Here is a 22,833-nt window from a genome sequence, read left to right on the forward strand (position 1 = left end):
GTGTGTGTTCTTTTAATACATATAATTATATATAAAATATATATATATATATATATATATATATATATATACACAGTAAATATTTATTTATTTTTATAAAAAATAATCCCAAAAATTACATTCATAATTCTAAAAATATATTTTATTTATTTGTTTATTAATTTGTATTGCTATATTTGTAGGTTTTTGTTTTTTTTTAATCCTTGGGATCCTTCTGATGAGTCATTCCCGAGGTAGGAGTTCTCCTTTAAATGGGGCCTGTCCATCCTGACAGCAGTGGTTTTTGGCAGTCGTGTGTTTTTTGCTGGCTTGGCCGTGTCCACCTGCGTGCCGTGTTGCGGGCGGCTGTACAGACCCGTCCTGGAAAAGCCATCAAGCAGGAAATGTAATTACACCATTAATGACTCGTCAGCTGCGATATTACGGTTTTACTCATTTAGATTATATACTTCACTGCGAAGAATATGAACTCCTGAGTGCTGGAACTCAAACATCATAAATTTCAGCATTTTTTTTTTTTTTTTTTACTTTTAACAAACATCGCCGATATTATAATACATCTTTCAGTTGTTACGGATTTTTGTCATTACGGCAGCTTTTTCTGTTTTACTCTTTATGCCAAATGCAAAATCTTCATCCAACGTCCATTTAAAAAGGAGCGCAAAATGACTGTTTTCGTACGGCTGCATGTGGTCAACGTAAACAGCATAATTATAGGATGTGATTGTTGTGGCCTAAAGTGTAACTCTGCCTTTGACCCCGGCCAGCAGGGCCATGAAATAATACGCTTTCCAAATGACATTCATAATTCCAAAAATATTATTATATTTTATGTATTTGTTTCTGTATTTCTATCATATCATTTATATTTTTATATAAACAGTATATTTACATTATTTATATTTATTTTTATTGTGTATATATATATATATATATATATATATATATATATATATATATACACACACACATACATATATACACACATTAAATAATCCCAAAAATTACATTTAGAATTCTAAAAATATAATATTTTATGTATTTATTTGTATTTTATTTATATATATATATATATATATATATATATATATATATATATATATTTTAACACAGTATATAGTTATTTATTTATTTTTATAAAAAAAAATCCCAAAAATTACATTCAGAATTCTAAAAATATTGTATATACAGTTGCAAGAAAAAGTATGTGAACCCCTTGGGATTACGTGGAGTTTTGCATGAATTGGGCATAAAGTGTGCTCTGAACATCATCTAAATCACAACAATAGAAGAACACAGTCTACTGAACATAATACTACACAAACATTAGATGTTGCCATGGTTTAATTGCACATAACATGTAAATATTCACAGTGCAGGGAGGAAAAAGTATGTGAACCTTTGGACTTAATAACTGGTTGACCCTCCTTTGGGAGCAATAACCTCAACCAAACGTTTCCTGTAGTTGCAGATCAGACCTGCACAACGATCTGGAGTCATTTTGGACCACTCCTCTTCACAAAACTGTTTCAGTGTAGCAATATTCTTGGGATGTCTGGTGTGAATCGCTCTCTTAAGGTCATGCCACAGCATTTCAATGGGGTTGAGGTCAGGACTCTGACTGGGCCACTCCAGAAGGCGTATTCTGTGCTGTTGCAGCCATTGTTTTGTTGAATGACTTGTATGCTTTGGGTCATTGTCCTGTTGCATCACCCGTCCTCTGCAGAGCTTCAGTTGGCGGACAGATGGTCGTACGTTTTCCTGCAAAATGTCTTGATAAACTCTGGAATTCATTTTCCCATCAATGACAACAATCCGTCCAGGCCCTGAGGCAGTAAAGCAGCCCCAAACCATGATGCTCCCTCCGCCATGTTTCACAGTGGGGATGAGGTTTTGATGTTGGTGTGCTGGGCCTTTTTTTCTCCACACATAGTGTTGTGTGTTCTTCCCAAACAACTCAATCTTGGTTTCATCTGTCCACAGTATATTCTGCCAGTAGTGCTGTGGAACATCCAGGTGCTCTTTTGCAAACTTCAAATGTGCTGCAATATTCTTTTTGGACAGCAATGGCTTCCTCCGTGGTGTCCTCCCATGTACTCCATTCTTGTTTAATGTTTTCCTTATTGTAGATGTGTCAACAAAAATGTTAGCATGTGCCAGAGATTTCTGTAGGTCTTTAGCTGACACTCTGGGATTCTTCTTTACCTCATGCAGCATTCTGCGCTGTGCTCCTGCAGTCATTTTTACAGGACGACCACGCCTAGGGAGAGTAGCAACAGTGCTAAACTTTCTCCATTTGTAGACAGTCTGTCTTACCGTGGACACATGAACATCAAGGCTTTTGGAAATACTTTTGTAACCCTTTCCAGCTTCATGCAAGTCAATAATTCTTGATCGTAGGTCTTCTGAGAGCTCTTTTCTGCGAGACATGGTTCACATTAGACAGTGCTTCTTGAAACCAGTAAACCCAAAACAGGTGTGTGTTTTTTAAGGGCAGGACAGCTGTCAGCAACACATCCAATATCATCACACTGATTGGAGTCAAGGTTGGCTCACTCCTGGCTCCAATTAGCTCTGGGAGAAGTCATTAAGCTAGGGCCTCACATACTTTTTCCTCCCTGCACTGTGAATGTTTACATGTTATGTGCAATTAAACCATGGAAACATCTAATGTTTGTGTAGTATTATGTTCAGCAGACTGTGTTCTTCTATTGTTGTGACTTAGATGACGTTCAGAGCACATTTTATGCCCAATTCATGCAAAACTCCACGTAATCCCAAGGGGTTCACATACTTTTTCTTGCAACTGTATGTATATGTATAGATAGATAGATATATTTTTTTACATTCTTAATTCTAAAAATATATTTTATTTTTTTATTTGTATTTCTATATTTGTATTATATATATATATATATATATATATTTCAGGTACTTATATAGCACCATCAATTTACACGGCGCTTCACATATATATTGTACATTCACATCAGTACCCGCCCCCGAGGAGCGTACAATCGAAGGTCCCCAATTCACATTCATACATACACATATTGGGGACAATTTAGACAGGAGCCAATTAATCTACAAGCATGTCTTCAGAAGAAACCCACGCAGGTACATGGAGAACATGCAAACTCCAGGCAGGTGGTGGTGTGGTTGGGATTCAACAACCCTAGTACTGGCTGGCAGAAGTGCTAACCATATATATATGTGTGTGTATATATTTCGTTATTTAAAAAAAAGCCCAAAAATTACATTCATAATTCTAAAAATATTATGATATTTTATTTATTTATTTGTATTGCTATATTTGTATTTTGTGTGTATATGTATGTATATAATTTTTTTTATATATTATTATTATTATTATACAGTATTCATGTAGTGCCAAAAGGTTTGCTCAGCGCTGTATATATATTATATTATCTATATTTTATAATATATACTATTTTATTTATTGATTTATAATATATTTTAGGACATTAATGTGACATTCACTGCTTTAGAAATACGCCCCTAAGGGAAATAAACTGAACCATCCTAAATACACAGCAGTCTGTAATGGGCGTTAGGGAGGAAAAAAATGGGACTTTAAAGGTGCCACAAAGAGATCATGTACACAGGGGCGGACTGACCATTTGGAAACTCGGGCACTGCCCGAGGGCCCAGGGTCAGTAGGGGGCCCCACGAGATGCCCCTGGTACCTTTTATAGGCTTTTTTGAGTTTGGGCAAGGACGCAGGGGCCCCATGATCCCCTATTGCCCGGGGGCCCCATGAGTTGTCAGTTCGCCCCTGCATGTACATATATATCTCCTAGATTGTAAGCTCCCAGGATCAGGACCCTCCTATCCCTCTTGTATTGATCTGTATTGTTGCTGTATTGTCTCCCTTATATTGTAGTGCTGAGCAAACTGTTGGCCCCATAAATCCTGTATAATAATAATAATATATAAATCCTGTATAATAATAATAATATATAAATCCTGTATAATAATAATAATATATAAATCCTGTATAATAATAATAATATATAAATCCTGTATAATAATAATAATATATAAATCCTGTATAATAATAATATATAAATCCTGTATAATAATAATATATAAATCCTGTATATTAATAATATATAAATCCTGTATAATAATAATATATAAATCCTGTATAATAATAATATATAAATCCTGTATAATAATAATAATATATAAATCCTGTATATTAATAATATATAAATCCTGTATAATAATAATATATAAATCCTGTATAATAATAATAATATAAATCCTGTATAATAATAATAATATATAAATCCTGTATAATAATAATAATATATAAATCCTGTATAATAATTATAATATATAAATCCTGTATAATAATAATAATATATAAATCCTGTATATTAATAATATATAAATCCTGTATAATAATAATAATATAAATCCTGTATAATAATAATAATATATAAATCCTGTATAATAATAATAATATATAAATCCTGTATAATAATTATAATATATAAATCCTGTATAATAATAATAATAATAATATAAATCCTGTATAATAATAATAATATATAAATCCTGTATATTAATAATATATAAATCCTGTATAATAATAATATATAAATCCTGTATAATAATAATAATAATATATAAATCCTGTATAATAATAATAATAATAATAATATAAATCCTGTATAATAATAATAATATATAAATCCTGTATATTAATAATATATAAATCCTGTATAATAATAATATATAAATCCTGTATAATAATAATAATATATAAATCCTGTATATTAATAATATATAAATCCTGTATAATAATAATATATAAATCCTGTATAATAATAATAATAATAATATAAATCCTGTATAATAATAATAATATATAAATCCTGTATATTAATAATATATAAATCCTGTATATTAATAATATATAAATCCTGTATAATAATAATAATATATAAATCCTGTATAATAATAATAATAATAATAATATAAATCCTGTATAATAATAATAATATATAAATCCTGTATATTAATAATATATAAATCCTGTATAATAATAATATATAAATCCTGTATAATAATAATAATATATAAATCCTGTATAATAATAATATATAAATCCTGTATAATAATAATAATATATAAATCCTGTATAATAATAATATATAAATCCTGTAGTATTACCCCCAGTAGAAAAAAAAAAACACACTCTTGAATAAAGGGGAGCAAATAAGGATATTTTTAAGAAAAAGATTTTAAAAAGATTTCTTATTTTTATGGGTTATGCAGAAAAAAAATGATGTATTTAACACAAAGATTTTAAAAATATTTTCTTTTTTTTTCTTTTTTTAAGCATAAAATAAAAGAAAATTAAAAAATAGCAAAAAAAAAGAAAAATCTAACACACCCCCATGGCCCCCACTAAAAAAAGCACACTCGAATAAAGGGGACCAAATAAAGATATTTTTAAGAAAAAGATTTTAAAAAGATTTCTTATTTTTATGGGCTATGCAGAAAAAAAAAAAACATAAATACACACGCCCAATAAAAAAAAAAAACACACTCTTGAATAAAGGGAACAAAAAAAATGATGTATTTAACACAAAGATTTTAAAAATATTTTCTTTTTTTTTTCTTTTTTTATGCATAAAATAAAATTAAATTAAAAAATAGTAAAAAAAAAAAAAACTAAAAACACCCCCCATGGCCCCCACTAAAAAAAAGCACACTCTTGAATAAAGGGGACCAAATAAAGATATTTTTAAGAAAAAGATTTTTAAAAAATTTCTTATTTTTATGGGCTATGCAGGAAAAAAAAACATAAATACACACGCCCAATAAAAAAAAAAAAAACACACTCTTGAATAAAGGGAAGAAAAAAAATGATGTATTTTTAAGCATAAAATAAAACTAAAATAAAAAATAGTAAAAAAAAAATAAAAAAAAAGTAAAAACCCTTTAACTTGGTGCAATCGGAGGCAACGTTTCACGTCCTGGAAAGTTCTGGAAAATAAAAGGACCCTCTCCTGGACGCCGTATCGCTGCTTCCTATTAAACAAATATTATTGGGCGTCTCTGGACGCGGGACGCCGGCTGCAGAAACCCGATCTTCGCCTAATTAGTACCCAAAGAGCGTCTGACTTGCCGGGTTAATCCATCTAAACCCCCCAAATTCCGAGTCGCGGGGGAAACGCGTCTCTGGCGACTCTGCTTTTCACTCACTTATGGAGATTACCCGGCGCAGAGAAAATGAAAATCTGAGCGTCACGGAGAAAGTCGTGGAAGCGGCGGTGACCCCGCGGTGCGCCGTGTCAGGGCCCCACTCACCCGTTGCGTGCCGGATTCCTTTTTTTTTTTTTTAGCAGGAGAAAGAAATTCCAGACTTCAAATAAAAATATCACCGAAACCGCGATCTTCACCTTTATATATTTATTGTTAAGAGATGTGGGGGGGGGGGAGGGGGGGTCTTCTGTTATCAAACTGGTCGATGTCATCGTTCACATCAGCGCTCGCAGTTCCGGTGCGTTCCGGATGCAGGAAAAAAAGGTATGACAGGCGGCATTTTTTCTGCACAGAACTGTACTGGAAAACGGTAAAACGCATCAAAAACGCACCGGAACGCGCCAGAAACTCCCTGGAACACACATGTCCATGATTGAATAGAAGAAACAGAGAGGGGAAAAAATTAACTAGAGTGCTTAAAAAACGCACTGGAACGCGGTAAAAACACGAATGCAAAAATGCACCGGAACGCACCAGAGGCTCCCTGGAACACGCTTGTCCCTATTTGAATTGAAGAAAATGAGAGGCGAAAAATGAAGTGGAATGCTTAAAAATTAACTGGAACGCATCAAAAAACACATCAAAAATTCACCGGAACACGCCAAAAACACGAATGCAAAAACACACCGGAGCCTCATTGGAACGCGCATGTCCAGACCTGAACTGAATAAAAAAAGAGGGGAAAAATGAACCGGAACGTTTAAAAAACGCAAAAAAAAGTGCACCAGAATGCGCCAAAAGCGCGTCAAAAACACAAATGCAAAAACGCACCAGAACGTACCAGAAACTCCCGGGAACACGCATGTCCCTATTTGAATTGATGAAAATGAGAGGCGAAAAATGAAGTGGAATGCTTAAAAAACGCACTGAAACGCGTCACAAACGCATCAAAAATGCACTGGAACGCACCAAAAACACAAATGCAAAAATGCGCCAGAACCTCATTGGAATGCGCATGTCCCGACTTGAACTGAATAAAAAAAGAGGGGAAAAATGAACCAGAATGCTTAAAAAACGCACCAGAACGTGTCAAAAACACTAATGTAAAAACGCATCCAGAACGCATCTGGACTGCGTTTCTGTAGTGTGAACTGGTCCTGAGGGCACTTGAGGGGAGTACTGAGACAGGACCCTTGTGGCCCCTCTCACCAGACATGATCTGCCTGCATTGCATAGAGAAGCACAGAGACCCAGTGATGACATCGCTGGGTCTTAAAAAAAGGTAAAGTATGTCATAAAAACTGAAGTTTTGTAAATGTTCCGTATCATGTTGGGGGGGGGGGAGGGGTGGTAGCTGGAGCCACGGATGGTGGGGAGGGGTGGTAGCCGGAGCCACAGAAGGTGGGGAGGGGGAGGGGAGTTAGCCAGAGCCACGGATGCTGGGGAGGAGTGGTAGCCGGAGCCACAGATGGTGGGGAGGGGGAGGGGTGGTAGCCGGAGCCACGGATGGTGGGGAGGGGGAGGGGAGTTAGCCGGAGCCCCAGATGGTGGGGAGGGGGAGGGGCAGTAGCCGGAGCCACAGATGGTGGGGAGGGGTGGTAGCTGGAGCCACGGATGGTGGGGGGGAGCGCGGTAGCTGGAGCCACAGATGGTGGGGAGGGGCGGTAGCCAGAGCCACAGATGGTGGGGGGCAGGGGTGGTAGCTGGAGCCATGGATGGTGGGAGGGGGGGGGAAGGGTGGTACCCGAAGCCACGGATGGTGGGGGGGGAGGGGTGGTAGCAGGAGCCACAGATGGTGGGGAGGGGGAGGGGTGGCAGCCGGAGCCACAGATGGTGGGGAGGGGGAGGGGCGGTAGCCGGAGCCACAGATGGTGGGGAGGGGTGGTAGCTGGAGCCACGGATGGTGGGGGGGAGCGCGGTAGCTGGAGCCACAGATGGTGGGGAGGGGCGGTAGCCAGAGCCACAGATGGTGGGGGGCAGGGGTGGTAGCTGGAGCCATGGATGGTGGGAGGGGGGGGAAGGTTGGTACCCGAAGCCACGGATGGTGGGGGGGGAGGGGTGGTAGCCGGAGCCACGGATGGTGGGGGGAGGGGTGGTAGCCTGAGCCACGGATGGTGGGGGGAAGGGGTGGTAGCCGGAGCCACGGATGGTGGGGGGGGAGGGGATGGTAGCCAGAGCCACAGATGGCAAAATATAAGCAGATTAAGCTTCAGCTTTAGGTAAGGAAAATCATTTTGAATTCTTTCCGAGACGAAATGCTAAACAAACCCCATGCAGCTCCCGGAGAGAGCAGCCTCCACACTCCATGCTGACATCTCAGGTCCCGGCTGAAGGAATCCATTATACCTCCGACAGGAACGTCGCACGCCGAGATGGGAAATTAGATTTTTCTTTTATTAACGTGTCCAGCGGGAAGGAATTTGACGCGGTTTTTGATGGGACGCGTTTCATGTTATCCCTGCAGCAAAATGCGTCCCACAGAAAGAACCCGCCTTCCCGCCGGCTGTTCTAATGAAGGGCGAATATCAGCGTTCCTGTTGCTGGTTCAGTCAAAACATGTTCTGGATCCAATAGAGACGGATCGGAATCTCGGTCCGGCTCCCAGAGGGGGGGATGTCCCTGCATGGCCGAGCCCACTGACACCCCGGGGTAAGTAATACAGATCTCTCCCCTGTCAGCAAGGACATGCTGCTTTGTATGGCTCTGCATAGCAGCATGCTTACATAGTAAATCACACACAGTACACAGGGCCACACTAATCACTGCTGAGGGCCACACTAATCACTGCTGAGGGCGCACTAATCATTGCTGAGGGCCACACTAATCATTGCTGAGGGCCACACTAATCATTGCTGAGGGCCACACTAATCACTGCTGAGGGCCACACTAATCACTGCTGAGGGCGCACTAATAACTGCTAAGGGCCACACTAATCACTGCTGAGGACCACACTAATCCCTACTGAGGGCCACACTAATCACTGCTGAGGACCACACTAATCCCTACTGAGGGCCACACTAATCACTGCTGAGGGCCACACTAATCCCTACTGAGGGCCACACTAATCACTGCTGAGGGCCACACTAATCACTGCTGGGCCCCCAGATTAGCCCTCCCTCCCGCAGATTCCCACAACCACAGCCCAGGGTTTTAAGGAAGAGCCCCTTGTCCCCATCAACATGGAGAGATTTGCTAGGAGAGATTAGGGGTTTGCTAGGAGGGTTGATTGGGGGAGGTGTTGCTAGGCAGGGGGGTTTGGAGGGGAGTGGATTTGTGCTAGGAGGGGAGATTGGGTGGGAAAGTGAGCTAGGAGAGGGGATGGGGGGTCCATTAGCAGGGAGAATTTGGGGGGAACTTGTGCTAGGAGGAAGGATTGGGGGGGGGATTTGTGCTAGGAGGGGAGATTGGGTGGGAATGTGTGCTAGGAGAAGGGGATTTTTTTTAGGAGAGGAGGATTGGGGGGGGGGGGGGGGGTTGTGCTAGGGGGGAATTGGAAGGGGTTGTGCTAGGAAGGGGGAATTTGTGACAGGAGGGGGGATTTGGATGGGGAGAAAGCATTTGTTCTGGGAAGGGCAATTTGGAGGGGTTATGCTAGGAGGGATGTAGGGGGTTGTGCTAGGAGGGATGTAGGGGGTGGTGCTAGGAGGGACGTAGGGGGTGGTGCTAGGAGGGATGTAGGGGGTTGTGCTAGGAGGGATGTAGGGGGTTGTCCTAAGAGGGATGTAGGAGGTTGTGCTAGGAGGGATGTAGGGGGTGGTGCTAGGAGAGACGTAGGGGGTTGTCCTAGGAGGGACGTAGGGGGTTGTCCTAGGAGGGACGTAGGGGGTGGTGCTAGGAGGGATGTAGGGGGTTGTCCTAGGAGGGATGTAGGGGGTGGTGCTAGGAGGGACGTAGGGGGTTGTGCTAGGAGGGACGTAGGGGGTTGTCCTAGGAGGGACGTAGGGGGTGGTGCTAGGAGGGACGTAGGGGGTTGTCCTAGGAGGGAAGTAGGGGGTCGTGCTAGGAGGGATGTAGGGGGTTGTCCTAGGAGGGAAGTAGGGGGTTGTGGTAGGAGGGACGTAGGGGGTTGTGCTAGGAGGGACGTAGGGGGTTGTGGTAGGAGGGATGTAGGGGGTTGTCCTAGGAGGGATGTAGGGGGTTGTCCTAGGAGGGAAGTAGGGGGTTGTGGTAGGAGGGACGTAGGGGGTTGTGCTAGGAGGGACGTAGGGGGTTGTGGTAGGAGGGACGTAGGGGGTTATGCTAGGAGGGATGTAGGGGGTGGTGCTAGGAGGGATGTAGGGGGTTGTCCTAAGAGGGATGTAGGGGGTTGTGCTAGGAGGGATGTAGGGGGTGGTGCTAGGAGGGATGTAGGGGGTTGTCCTAAGAGGGATGTAGGGGGTTGTGCTAGGAGCGATGTAGGGGGTCGTGCTAGGAGGGATGTAGGGGGTCGTGCTAGGAGGAGCGTAGGGGGTCGTGGTAGGAGGAGCGTAGGGGGTTGTCCTAGGAGGGATGTAGGGGGTTGTCCTAGGAGGGATGTAGGGGGTCGTGTTAGGAGGGATGTAGGGGGTGGTGCTAGGAGGGATGTAGGGGGTTGTGCTAGGAGGGATGTAGGGGGTTGTCCTAGGAGGGAAGTAGGGGGTTGTGGTAGGAGGGACGTAGGGGGTTGTGCTAGGAGGGATGTAGGGGGTTGTGGTAGGAGGGATGTAGGGGGTTATGCTAGGAGGGATGTAGGGGGTGGTGCTAGGAGGGATGTAGGGGGTTGTGCTAGGAGGGATGTAGGGGGTGGTGCTAGGAGGGATGTAGGGGGTCGTGCTAGGAGGGATGTAGGGGGTCGTGCTAGGAGGAGCGTAGGGGGTCGTGGTAGGAGGAGCGTAGGGGGTTGTCCTAGGAGGGATGTAGGGGGTTGTCCTAGGAGGGATGTAGGGGGTCGTGCTAGGAGGGATGTAGGGGGTGGTGCTAGGAGGGTTGTAGGGGGTTGTGCTAGGAGGGATGTAGGGGGTTGTCCTAGGAGGGATGTAGGGGGTCGTGCTAGGAGGGATGTAGGGGGTCGTGCTAGGAGGGACGTAGGGGGTCGTGCTAGGAGGGACGTAGGGGGTTGTCCTAGGAGGGACGTAGGGGGTCGTGCTAGGAGGGACGTAGGGGGTCGTGCTAGGAGGGACGTAGGGGGTTGTCCTAGGAGGGATGTAGGGGGTTGTGCTAGGAGGGACGTAGGGGGTTGTGCTAGGAGGGACGTAGGGGGTGGTGCTAGGAGGGACGTAGGGGGTTGTGCTAGGAGGGACGTAGGGGGTTGTCCTAGGAGGGACGTAGGGGGTGGTGCTAGGAGGAGCGTAGGGGGTTGTGCTAGGAGGGACGTAGGGGGTTGTCCTAGGAGGGACGTAGGGGGTGGTGCTAGGAGGAGCGTAGGGGGTTGTGCTAGGAGGTGGGATTGAGGGAATTAACTCTAGGAGGGGGGAGAGGATTTGTACTAAGAGGGGTGAAGTAGAACTACAGGTGAAGTTTTATTTTTCTTGGGTGGGGGGTGCAAGTAGCAGGTCTTGCCTGAGCCGTAAATCAGTCTAGCAGCGGCCCTGCCGGGAGCCCCGAATCCCGCCTGTGTCTAGACAACAGGTACTCTTTAACCCCCTCCGCCGCCCCGTAGCCGGCCAATCAGCATTCTGGGTTCCCACAATTTTGCCGGCAGCGAAGCCGGACAGCCGGGGCAGCAATAACGAGACACGCTGATTTATTCCTCGCTGTCTTTTTACTGCCGGCGAATGTGAATTGGCCCTCCAGTCCCTTCCAAGGACAACAGACAGCGTCTTATTAGAACGATCGTTCCCCGAAGAACCGTCCGGCAGCAGAAAGGCTAGAGAGCGTTTTACACACACTTGTCTGGCGGAGTCTGCCAAGAAGGGGGGCTGGCGAGCCGTTTACGGGCTTCCTGCGCTCCACGCTAATTAACAGTCTGCGCGGCTTTACAAAAAAAAAAAGATGGAGTCACGGCTGGTTAGCTATTTCACGGGGGAGTCTGCGTTTGTCATTGAAACAATATTGCGAATTTTAAAAAATATCTGTAAAGACGCGGGATTTTCCAACGTGAGGAACAAGTTCTAGGGTGACCGCAAAATTGGAAGCGCCTTTAACTACCATTGCATCATGTCTGTGCATGGAGGATGGTAGGAGGATACATGGGGGATGGGGGGGGGGGGGGAGGCGCACTGACTGCCGAGTGCAGCGACTCAACCAATCAGAACTAAACTCCACAAGCAAAAAAAAAAAAAAAAAGATTAAGAATATTCCTTGAGAGCCACAAAGAATATAAACCCACTTTGCCTTTGCAAACCCAGATATTACCTTGTAAAAGTAACAGTGACATCATCACGGTGCTGTACATAGCCCATGCAGACAGCAGAACTGTGGGAGGGGCCCAGCAGGCTCCACCCACTACAGAAAACTACAGGAGGCAAGGCCAGTCATCCTGCACAAGAAGAGAGTAGAGGCTCCACCCACTACAGAAAATTATGGGGGGGGGGGGGGTGGAGACAAAACCAGTCATCCTGCACAAGAAGAGAGAGCAGAGTTTTGGGAGGGGCCAGCAGGCTCCACCCACTACCAAAAAGTGCAGGTGGAGGTGGAGACAAGATCAGTCACACTGCACAAATAGAGAGAGCAGAGTTGTGGGAGGGATCCAACAGGCTCCACCCACTACAGAAAATTACATGAGAGGTGGAGACAAGACCAGTCCCCCTGCAGAAAACAGAGATATAAGAACTGTGGGAGGGGCCTAGAAGGCTCCACCCACTGCAGAAAACTATAGGAGGGGGGTGAAGAAAAGATCAGTCACCCTGCACTAAAAGAGACAGCAACGCTGTGGGAGCGGCCCAGCAGGCTCCACCCACTACAGAATATTACAGAGGGGGTGGAGACAAGACCAGTCATCCTGCACAAGAAGAGAGAGCAGAGTTTTGGGAGGGGCCAGCAGGCTCCACCCACTACCAAAAGGTGGAGGTGGAGACCAGATCAGTCATCCTGCACAAGAAGAGAGATATCAGAACTGTGGGAGGGGCCTAGAAGGCTCCACCCACTGCAGAAAACTATAGGAGGGGGGTGAAGAAAAGATCAGTCACCCTGCACTAAAGAGACAGCAAAGCTGTGCGGAGGGACCCAGCAGGCTCCACCCATCCAGCGAAGGCTGCCTACAGAAAACTACAGGAAAGGGCGGAGACAAGACCAGTCCCCCTGCAGGTGAGAGAGCAGCAGTGAGAGGTCTTTATTACAGGAAGTCTTACGCTGGAATACTGCACAGATCTGGGAGAAACACACAAAGATCTCCATGAAAAATACACGACTAATGGACTATTTCCATCCCTCAACAAGAACCTTCAAGGCAGGAAAACTGCAGATCTTAAAATATTGAAATATTACAATTGGCCGCTGAGCTTCTCCTATCCCCAGCCTGGTCACAGGGCACTGAGCAGAACTCCTCCTCCCCACACAGCACAGATCCCATTCCCTTACAGACACAGCCTTGATCTGCACCGTGTGTAGCTGGCTACTGCAGCTGCACTGCCGTATTGATTCTGGAGTTTCACAGGACAGAAGTGCAGCATAGTAGCCAGCTACACGCAGTGCAGATCAAGGCTGTCCGCAGGGGAATCTGATATCAGATCTGTGCTGTGTGTGGGGAGGAGATCTGCTCAGTGCCCTGCCGGCAGTGACCTTTGTCCTCTGCCCTGCTGACCCCTGTACAGTATATTACTGACCCCTGTCCTCTGCCCTGCTGACCCGTCTTCTGCTCTGATGACCCCTGTACAGTATATTACTGACCCGTCTTCTGCTCTGCTGGCCCCAGTCCTCTGCCCAACTGATCCTTGTCATTTGCTCTGCTGAGCCCTGTCCTCTGCCCTGCTGACCCCTTTACACTGCCCTGCTGACCCCTTTACACTTCCTTGCTGATCCCTGTCTTTGGCTGTACTGACACCTATCTTCTGCACTGCTAACCCCTGTACACTGCCCTGCAGACCCCTATCCTTGGTTCTGCAGACACATGTCCTCTGCCCTGATGACCCCTATTCTCCTCCCTGGTGACCCCAGTTCTCTGCCCTGTACACTGCCCTCCCTGATAAAAACAGTGGGGAGAGGTATGCAAATAATAACATGCCTTGATAGGTTGATGTCAATCTGGAGGAATGAGCAATCCTAGGCGGGCTGTATTTGCATAGGTAACGCCCACATGTGATGCTGAACCTCCATGATTGAAAGAACTGAAATCCAATGAATGAACAATCAAGTTGGGGAGGAAAGCGCTAGATGATGCTGGACGTCCGCCAGCCAGGAAATGAGGGGGAGCTCTATCTGACTGGCTGCAGCTTCTAATGCACATTGTGAGGAGCTCCCAGTGTGCAGTGACATCAGAGTCCAGGAGAGGAGCTGGTCTCTGATGTAAGACCGAAGGGGAGGAGCCGGTACACCTGTGCAAGACTGAAGGGGAGGAGCCGGTACACCTGTGCAAGACTGAAGGGGAGGAGCCGGTACACCTGTGCAAGACTGAAGGGGAGGAGCCGGTACACCTGTGCAAGACTGAAGGGGAGGAGCCGGTACACCTGTGCAAGACTGAAGGAGAGGAGCCGGTACACCTGTGCAAGACTGATGGGAAGGTCGGGGGTCAGATTGTATTTCTGGGCCCCGTTCCTTCTCTCCCCGGTTACATTTTGGCTCCCCATGGTGTGCAATGTTACTTTCCTTCTATCCTATTGGTGGATATTTATATCTCTAAATACAATCTTTAGCTCTTTAGTTCATCCAAATCAATATTTTTATCTCCTCTCACACTTGGGAGACTCAGAACACGATGACGTTTTTGGCTGCAGACATCGAGCGACACAACGTCAGTCGATGAAACTTTGTTCTGCGCTGTGATTTTACGGCCCCCTCGGAATATCCCACGGTCGTGTCAGGGGGAGATACGGACTGAGAGCGGGGGGGGGGGGGGAATATCTCACTGCGCTGTAATGGAGAAGACACATGTAATGGTTCTGACACATGCTGGGGCCCGGCGTGTTTTTTCAATCAGTTTTCGGTGAGTTTTTCCAGGGCCCGGCTCCGCCTCGCAGAAATAATAATAATTTGCGGATTATTCTGTCAATACCGGCTCATGGATCTCTAATCCCGACAGTTTCCTGCAGACTTTGGCAGGGACCGGCCTTATCTGTCCGTGATTGAACCTCAACAACCTTCAACGATGCCAGGGCTTCGGGGAATCCCTTTTCTTTTTCATTTTTTTTTTTTTTTTTTTTATATATGGTTGAACTGGATGTCTTTTTTCAGCCAGACTAACTATGTAACTATGTCTACCTTTTTTTTTTTCCTTTTATACAAAGACCTTCTCTTGACTTGTGAACTGGAGGTCCTGATGAAGGGGGTGCTGGAGAATAATCAGATTTTAGTACCCCTATAATATACACAGGAAAATAATATGGACTACTTGAGATTGGGGTGTCCCAGACCAAGAAGAAAGTGAAGGAAGAGGGGCACCTCATCTTATAATTACAGACCCTCGAAAAAAAAGCACAAAATGGACTTTCGAGCTGCTCCAGGAAAACCACAATATCATGTATGGGCAGCACAGCGGCTAGATGGTCAGCACTTCTGCCTGGCAGTACTCGGGTCGTTGGTTCAAATCCCAACCACGGCACCACCTGCCTGGAGTCAGCATGTTCTCCCTGTGCCTGTGTGGGTTTCCTCCGGGTACTCCGGTTTCCTCCCACACTCCAAAGACATGCTGGTATGTTAATTGGCTCCGGTCTACATGTGTATGTATGAATGTGAGTTAGGGACCTTAGACTGTACACCCCTTGAGGGTTAGGGACCTTAGATTGTACGCCCCTTGAGGGTTAGGGACCGATGTGAAATGTACAATATATATGTAAAGCGCCATGTAAACTGATGGCGCTATAGAAGTACCTGAAATAAATATATATATATAATACAAATATAGAAATACAAATAAAAAAATGTATGATGGGAGTTAGGGACCTTAGATAGTACGCTCCTCGGGGGCGGGGACTGATGTGAATGTACAATATATATGTAAATTGCTGCGTAAATTGGCGCTATATAAGTACCTGAAAGAAATAAAGTAAGAGAAAAGAACATCCCTGTACAAGTTTATTTTTACAAAAACATTCAAATTTGGCTGTTACAAAATTTCCATACATTAACCACTTCAAGTCCGGACACTTTCCCCCCCTTCCAGTCCGGACACTTTCCCCCCCTTCCAGTCCGGACGCTTTCGCCCCCCTTCCAGTCCGGACGCTTTCCCCCCCTTCCAGTCCGGACGCTTTCACCCCCCTTCCAGTCCGGACGCTTTCACCCCCTTCCAGTCCGGACACTTTCCCCCCTCCTTCCAGTCCCGACGCTTTCCCCCCCTTCCAGTCCCGACGCTTTCCCCCCTCCTTCCAGTCCCGACACTTTCCCCCTCCTTCCAGTCCCGACACTTTCCCCCCTTCCAGTCCCGACGCTTTCCCCCCTCCTTCCAGTCCCGACGCTTTCCCCCCTCCTTCCAGTCCCGACGCTTTCCCCCCTCCTTCCAGTCCCGACGCTTTCCCCCCTCCTTCCAGTCCCGACACTTTCCCCCCTCCTTCCAGTCCCGACACTTTCCCCCCTCCTTCCAGTCCCGACACTTTCCCCCTCCTTCCAGTCCCGACACTTTCCCCCCCTTCCAGTCCCGACACTTTCCCCCCCCTTCCAGTCCCGACACTTTCACCCCTCCTTCCAGTCCCGACACTTTCACCCCCCTTCCAGTCCCGACACTTTCACCCCCTTCCAGTCCGGACACTTTCCCCCCCTTCCAGTCCGGACACTTTCACCCCCTTCCAGTCCAATCGCTTTCCCCCCTTCCAGTCCGGACGCTTTCCCCCCCTTCCAGTCCGGACGCTTTCACCCCCTTCCAGTCCAATCGTTTTCCCCCTTCCAGTCCGGACGCTTTCCCCCCCTTCCAGTCCAATCGCTTTCCCCCCTCCTTCCAGTCCCGACGCTTTCCCCCCCTTCCAGTCCCGACGCTTTCCCCCCTCCTTCCAGTCCCGACACTTTCCCCCTCCTTCCAGTCCCGACACTTTCCCCCCTCCTTCCAGTCCCGACACTTTCCCCCCTCCTTCCAGTCCCGACACTTTCCCCCCTCCTTCCAGTCCCGACACTTTCCCCCCCTTCCAGTCCCGACACTTTCACCCCCTTCCAGTCCGGACACTTTCCCCCCCCTTCCAGTCCGGACGCTTTCCCCCTGTCCAGGCCAATTTTCAGCTTTCAGCGCTGTCACACTTTGAATGACAATTGCGCGGTCATGCAACACTGTACTCATATGAATTTTTTAGCATTTTTTTGAGACAGATAAAGCTTTTTTTGTTGGTATTTATTCACCACTGGGATTTTTATTTTTTTTGCTATATTAATGAAAATGTCCAAACATTTTGAAAAAAAAGTGCTTTTCTTATAACATTTTGCAAATAAATAATCTTTCTTCATAAATCTTGGCCAAAATGTATTCAGTTATCTTTTTTGTAAAAAAAAACCCCCACAAATTAGTTTATAACTAAAATATATTTATAATTTTTCCTAAAAATTTTTTACATTTTTATTTTTTTTAATTTATGGTTTTTTTTGTACATACTGTCACCCTAGCAGTACAGTGTCACCATGGTGACACTGTAATACTTGTGGGGGGTGATTACGTTTTTTTTTTACACTGATTGCTTTTACACCCATAAAGGCTGTAAATGGAATCATTTCTCCTTCTCTCTGGCTGCATTCTTGCAGCCATTGAGAAATACTGTGTGAGTTGTGATTGGTCACAGCTTGTCACATGGTACAATGCTGTTGTGAATGGTCCTTTACCATGTGATCTCTGTGATCATTCACAGATTTCACACGTAGAAAGCAATGATGTCAGAAGTGACATCTTGCTTACTACTCTGCATGTGATCACTGATTGGCCAATCAGTGATCACATGATCGGGACCTCGCACAGAGGTCCTGTATGACGATCTGTGTTCTGGACATAGCGGGCACCGGAGTGCGGTGCCACACGCTCCCAGGGAGTGCGTACAGTCCAAAATGGTGGGCGCCATTTATGAACGGCAACCCGCCCCTGCACTGCCCCCGTCTGGCCGTTTATATATATGGGCCGGACGGGAAGTGGTTAAACAAGTAGGCACAGAACTTGCTGCATAGACATTTCCTCCTCGGTCATTATACATAAACCATTATTACGGCTGATGAGCGGGTTCCCCCCATGTAGGGAATTAGATTCCACTTGGCAAATATTGTTGCTTGTGTGTTGACAATATGAAGTCCCTCTACGCGTTTCGTGGGGACTTGTCCTCCGCTTCCTCAGGAGGAAAAAATCCAAAGAGGTCAAGTGTTATGCTATGCAGCATTACCTGATTTTGAAAAGAAAAATAAGGGGGGGGGGAACAAAAACAAATGTTTTTTTCTTCTTTTGAATATTAGGCAACCCTCTATAGCAGGGGTGTCAAACTGGCGGCCCTCCAGCTGTTGCAAAACTACAAGTCCCATCATGCCTTTGGGAGTCATGCTTGTAACTGTCAATCTTCCAATGCCTCATGGGACTTGTAGTTTGGCAAGAGGTAGAAGGCCGCCAGTTTGACACCCGTGGTCTATAGCATAACACTTGACCTCTTTGGGGGTCATTGGGGCCAATGGGAAAATGACCCTTAGAATGGTGACCAATAGGAAGAATACCCCCTTACAGATCATTGGCGGCATGCTTCTCGCTCTGCCAAGTGGCATTGGCTCTGGAATTATGCAGGCATCATTGAATTTGAGGTCAACCAGCCAAAGCTCAAGCAACCCCAAGCAACCTCTGGAGGAATCCAGGGTGATAATGACTGGTCTATGGGAACACAAAAGTAGCTGATTCCCACCCCGGCCTATAGACAAGATAACCGCTGGGTGAGACATTCGCCGTTCTGGGTGGATATCATATGACAGCCCCCCATAATGCGCCTTACAAGCCCCATAGGCTGTGCTGCGGCATGATCTGTCACCTGCCGTGTCCACCGGACACAGCCTATACTGGCCCGCTGCTCTTACCATGTGATCACTGTGACCAATCACAGCAGATCACATGACAATTGTACACAGCGGATGGCTTCCATTCATGCCATAAATTGTTGTACGATTGTGTTGCTCTCTGTGATTGGTCACAGTGATCATATGGTACAGACATGGCCAAATACAGCCCATGTGTACCATGTGATTAGCTGTGGCCAATCACAGCTAATCACAGCAATACTCACAGCAATGTTCAGTAAAAATGACTGTTTATAACAGGGATATTCACGGTTATGAGAGATCACAATGTGGAAAAAATTTTAATGAAATCCTGATCACCTGCCTAGAGTAGTACTATGGTAGCACTGTAATGATCTGGTCACTGTATGCAAAAATACATCATAAAAAAAAATTTAATAAAAGAGAAAAAAAAAAGAAAAGAATTATGCCACCAGTTAGTGTCCCTGATCACCGCCACACCGCACCGCACCGCACCGCACCACACCAGCTGTATGATGATGCTGTGCTGCACTGGTGACAAAAAAAATTATGAAGAAAAAAAAAACATTTCTTCATTTTCCCCAAAAAATTGTGACTTCAAAAATGCCATGCCATGATATTTGTACTATCCTAACATTTGGGGGGATTTGTACTGTCCTGACATTTGGGGGGATTTGTACTGTTCTGACATTTGGGGGATTTGTACCGTCCTGACATTTGGGGGGGGGGGATTTGTACCGTCCTGACATTTGGGGGGGGGATTTGTACCGTCCTGACATTTGGGGGGGGATTTGTACCGTCCTGACATTTGGGGGGGGATTTGTACCGTCCTGACATTTGGGGGGGGATTTGTACCGTCCTGACATTTGGGGGGATATGTACCGTCCTGACATTTGGGGGGGATTTGTACCGTCCTGACATTTGGGGGGGATTTGTACCGTCCTGACATTTGGGGGGGATTTGTACCGTCCTGACATTTGGGGGATTTGTACCGTCCTGACATTTGGGGGGATATGTACCGTCCTGACATTTGGGGGATTTGTACCGTCCTGACATTGGGGGGATTTGTACTGTCCTGACATTTGGGGGACTTGTACTGTCCTGACATTTGGGGGGATTTGTACTGTCCTGACATTTGGGGGGGGATTTGTACTGCCCTGGCATGTTAGGGCCTCAAGAAATGAGATCGGAGGTCAGTACATCAGGATTGATCGATTTTCAGATATATCCCATAGTTTGTAGACTCTATAACTTTCCTACACACTAAATAATATACACAGAAATGTAGCAGAAAACATTTTGGCCTAAATTTATAAAGACTGATTGTTTGCAAAATTTTATAACAAAAACGAAGAAAAACTCATTTTTAAAAATGTTTTGGTCATTTAACTGTTATTTAGCATAAGATAAAGCAAACCCTCAATGGTGAATAAATTCCACCAAAAGAGATCTCTATTTGTGTGAACAAAATGATAAAAATTTCATTTGGGTACAGCGTTGCATGACCGTGCAATTGCCCGTTCAAAGTGGGCAGGAGGGGGGTGAAAGTGCCCAATACTGAAGGGGTTACAGCAGGTCAAATGCAGGTAGGAAGGAGGTCAAATGTAGTGAAAACAGAACCAGTCAATGAATTCTGAATGATCTTGGAAGCTTCTCAAACTGACATTGCTATTGGCCATCTGTCAGAGATGGGAGTTCATATGCACAAGGAATATCGGGAATCAGGGGATTAAAACTGGAGCTGTGTGGAAGAGGTAACAGTACCTCAAGGTTCACTGAAGGCCATGGGGCGATCGATAACAATCTGGAAACCTGATGGGACACAGGGGACTTGTGGAAACACATAGTGACAGCAAGGTGACACCACATAGTGGGAAGACAGGGTACTGCAGGCAGTTGGAAGTGGAAGGCACAGGCGAGAGCCCCAAGAAGGACCAAGGCGCAAAGTCTAAGGAGCATAGAAATTACTAGAACACTCCACAAGGGGTGATGGACTATACTCCAGGATGGCTTTCAGGTTGTGGCCCTCTGACTCACCTGACTAGGCAGCAATTCAGCTATCATGAGTTGGAGATATAGTCATCTTTAGCAGGGGTTCCCCGAGACTGGAAAGTCATTTCAAGGGTTCCTCCATGTGGAAAAAGGTTGGGAAAAACTGGTCTAACATGATATGAGGACAATCACCAGATCCAATATTATGATATGAGGACAATCACCAGATCCAACATTATATGAGGACAACCACCTGATCCAACATTACGATATGAGGACAATCACCAGATCCAACATTACGATATGAGGACAATCACCAGATCCAACATTACGATATGAGGACAATCACCTGATCCAACATTACGATATGAGGACAATCACCTGATCCAACATTACGATATGAGGACAATCACCTGATCCAACATTACGATATGAGGACAATCACCTGATCCAACATTATGATATGAGGACAATCACCTGATCCAACATTATGATACGAGGACAATCAGCAGATCCAACATTATTATACGAGGACAATCACCTGATCCAACATTATTATACGAGGACAATCACCTGATCCAACATTACGATATGAGGACAATCACCTGATCCAACATTACGATATGAGGACAATCACCTGATCCAACATTACGATATGAGGACAATCACCTGATCCAACATTACGATATGAGGACAATCACCTGATCCAACATTACGATATGAGGACAATCACCTGATCCAACATTATATGAGGACAATCACCTGATCCAACATTATATGAGGACAATCATCTGATCCAACATTAAGATATGAGGACAATCACCTGATCCAACTATATGATATGAGGACAATCAGCAGATCCAACATTACGATATGAGGACTATCACCTGATCCAACATTACGATATGAGGACTATCACCTGATCCAACATTACGATACGAGGACTATCACCTGATCCAACATTACGATACGAGGACAATCAGCAGATCCAACATTATGATACGAGGACAATCACCTGATCCAACATTATGATACGAAGACAATCAGCAGATCCAACATTATGATACGAGGACAATCAGCAGATCCAACATTATGATACGAGGACAATCAGCAGATCCAACATTATGATACGAGGACAATCACCTGATCCAACATTATGATACGAGGACAATCACCTGATCCAACATTATGATACGAGAGCAATCACCTGATCCAACATTATGATACGAGGACAATCACCTGATCCAACATTATGATACGAGGACAATCATCTGATCCAACATTATGATAGGAGGACAATCACCTGATCCAACATTATGATACGAGGACAATCACCTGATCCAACATTATGATACGAGGACAATCCCCTGATCCAACATTATGATACGAGGACAATCACCTGATCCAACATTATGATACGAGGACAATCCCCTGATCCAACATTATGATACGAGGACAATCACCTGATCCAACATTATGATACGAAGACAATCATCTGATCCAACATTATGATACGAAGACAATCATCTGATCCAACATTATGATACGAGGACAATCCCCTGATCCAACATTATG

General features: G+C 45.0%; 1 long non-coding RNA gene across 2 annotated transcripts; it reads right to left on the reverse strand.

The window, feature by feature from the left end:
* Window positions 1–124: 124 nt before the first annotated feature.
* On the reverse strand, window positions 125–21,682 carry LOC149434328 (uncharacterized). Of its 2 annotated transcripts, none has more exons than XR_016308768.1 (2): window positions 21,304–21,682; window positions 125–360 (listed from the first exon to the last, which is right to left on the reverse strand). It is a non-coding gene; the product is annotated as an uncharacterized LOC149434328 (long non-coding RNA). The 2 variants fall into 2 exon arrangements; XR_016308767.1 differs by lacking the exon at window positions 21,304–21,682 and adding an exon at window positions 8,509–8,726.
* Between the last annotated feature and the right edge of the window lie 1,151 nt (window positions 21,683–22,833).

The sequence above is a fragment of the Staurois parvus genome, unplaced genomic scaffold, assembly GCF_062004578.1.
Source record: "Staurois parvus isolate SC_StPar_1 unplaced genomic scaffold, SC_StPar_1.0 ptg001774l, whole genome shotgun sequence".
NCBI classification, from domain to species: domain Eukaryota; kingdom Metazoa; phylum Chordata; class Amphibia; order Anura; family Ranidae; genus Staurois; species Staurois parvus.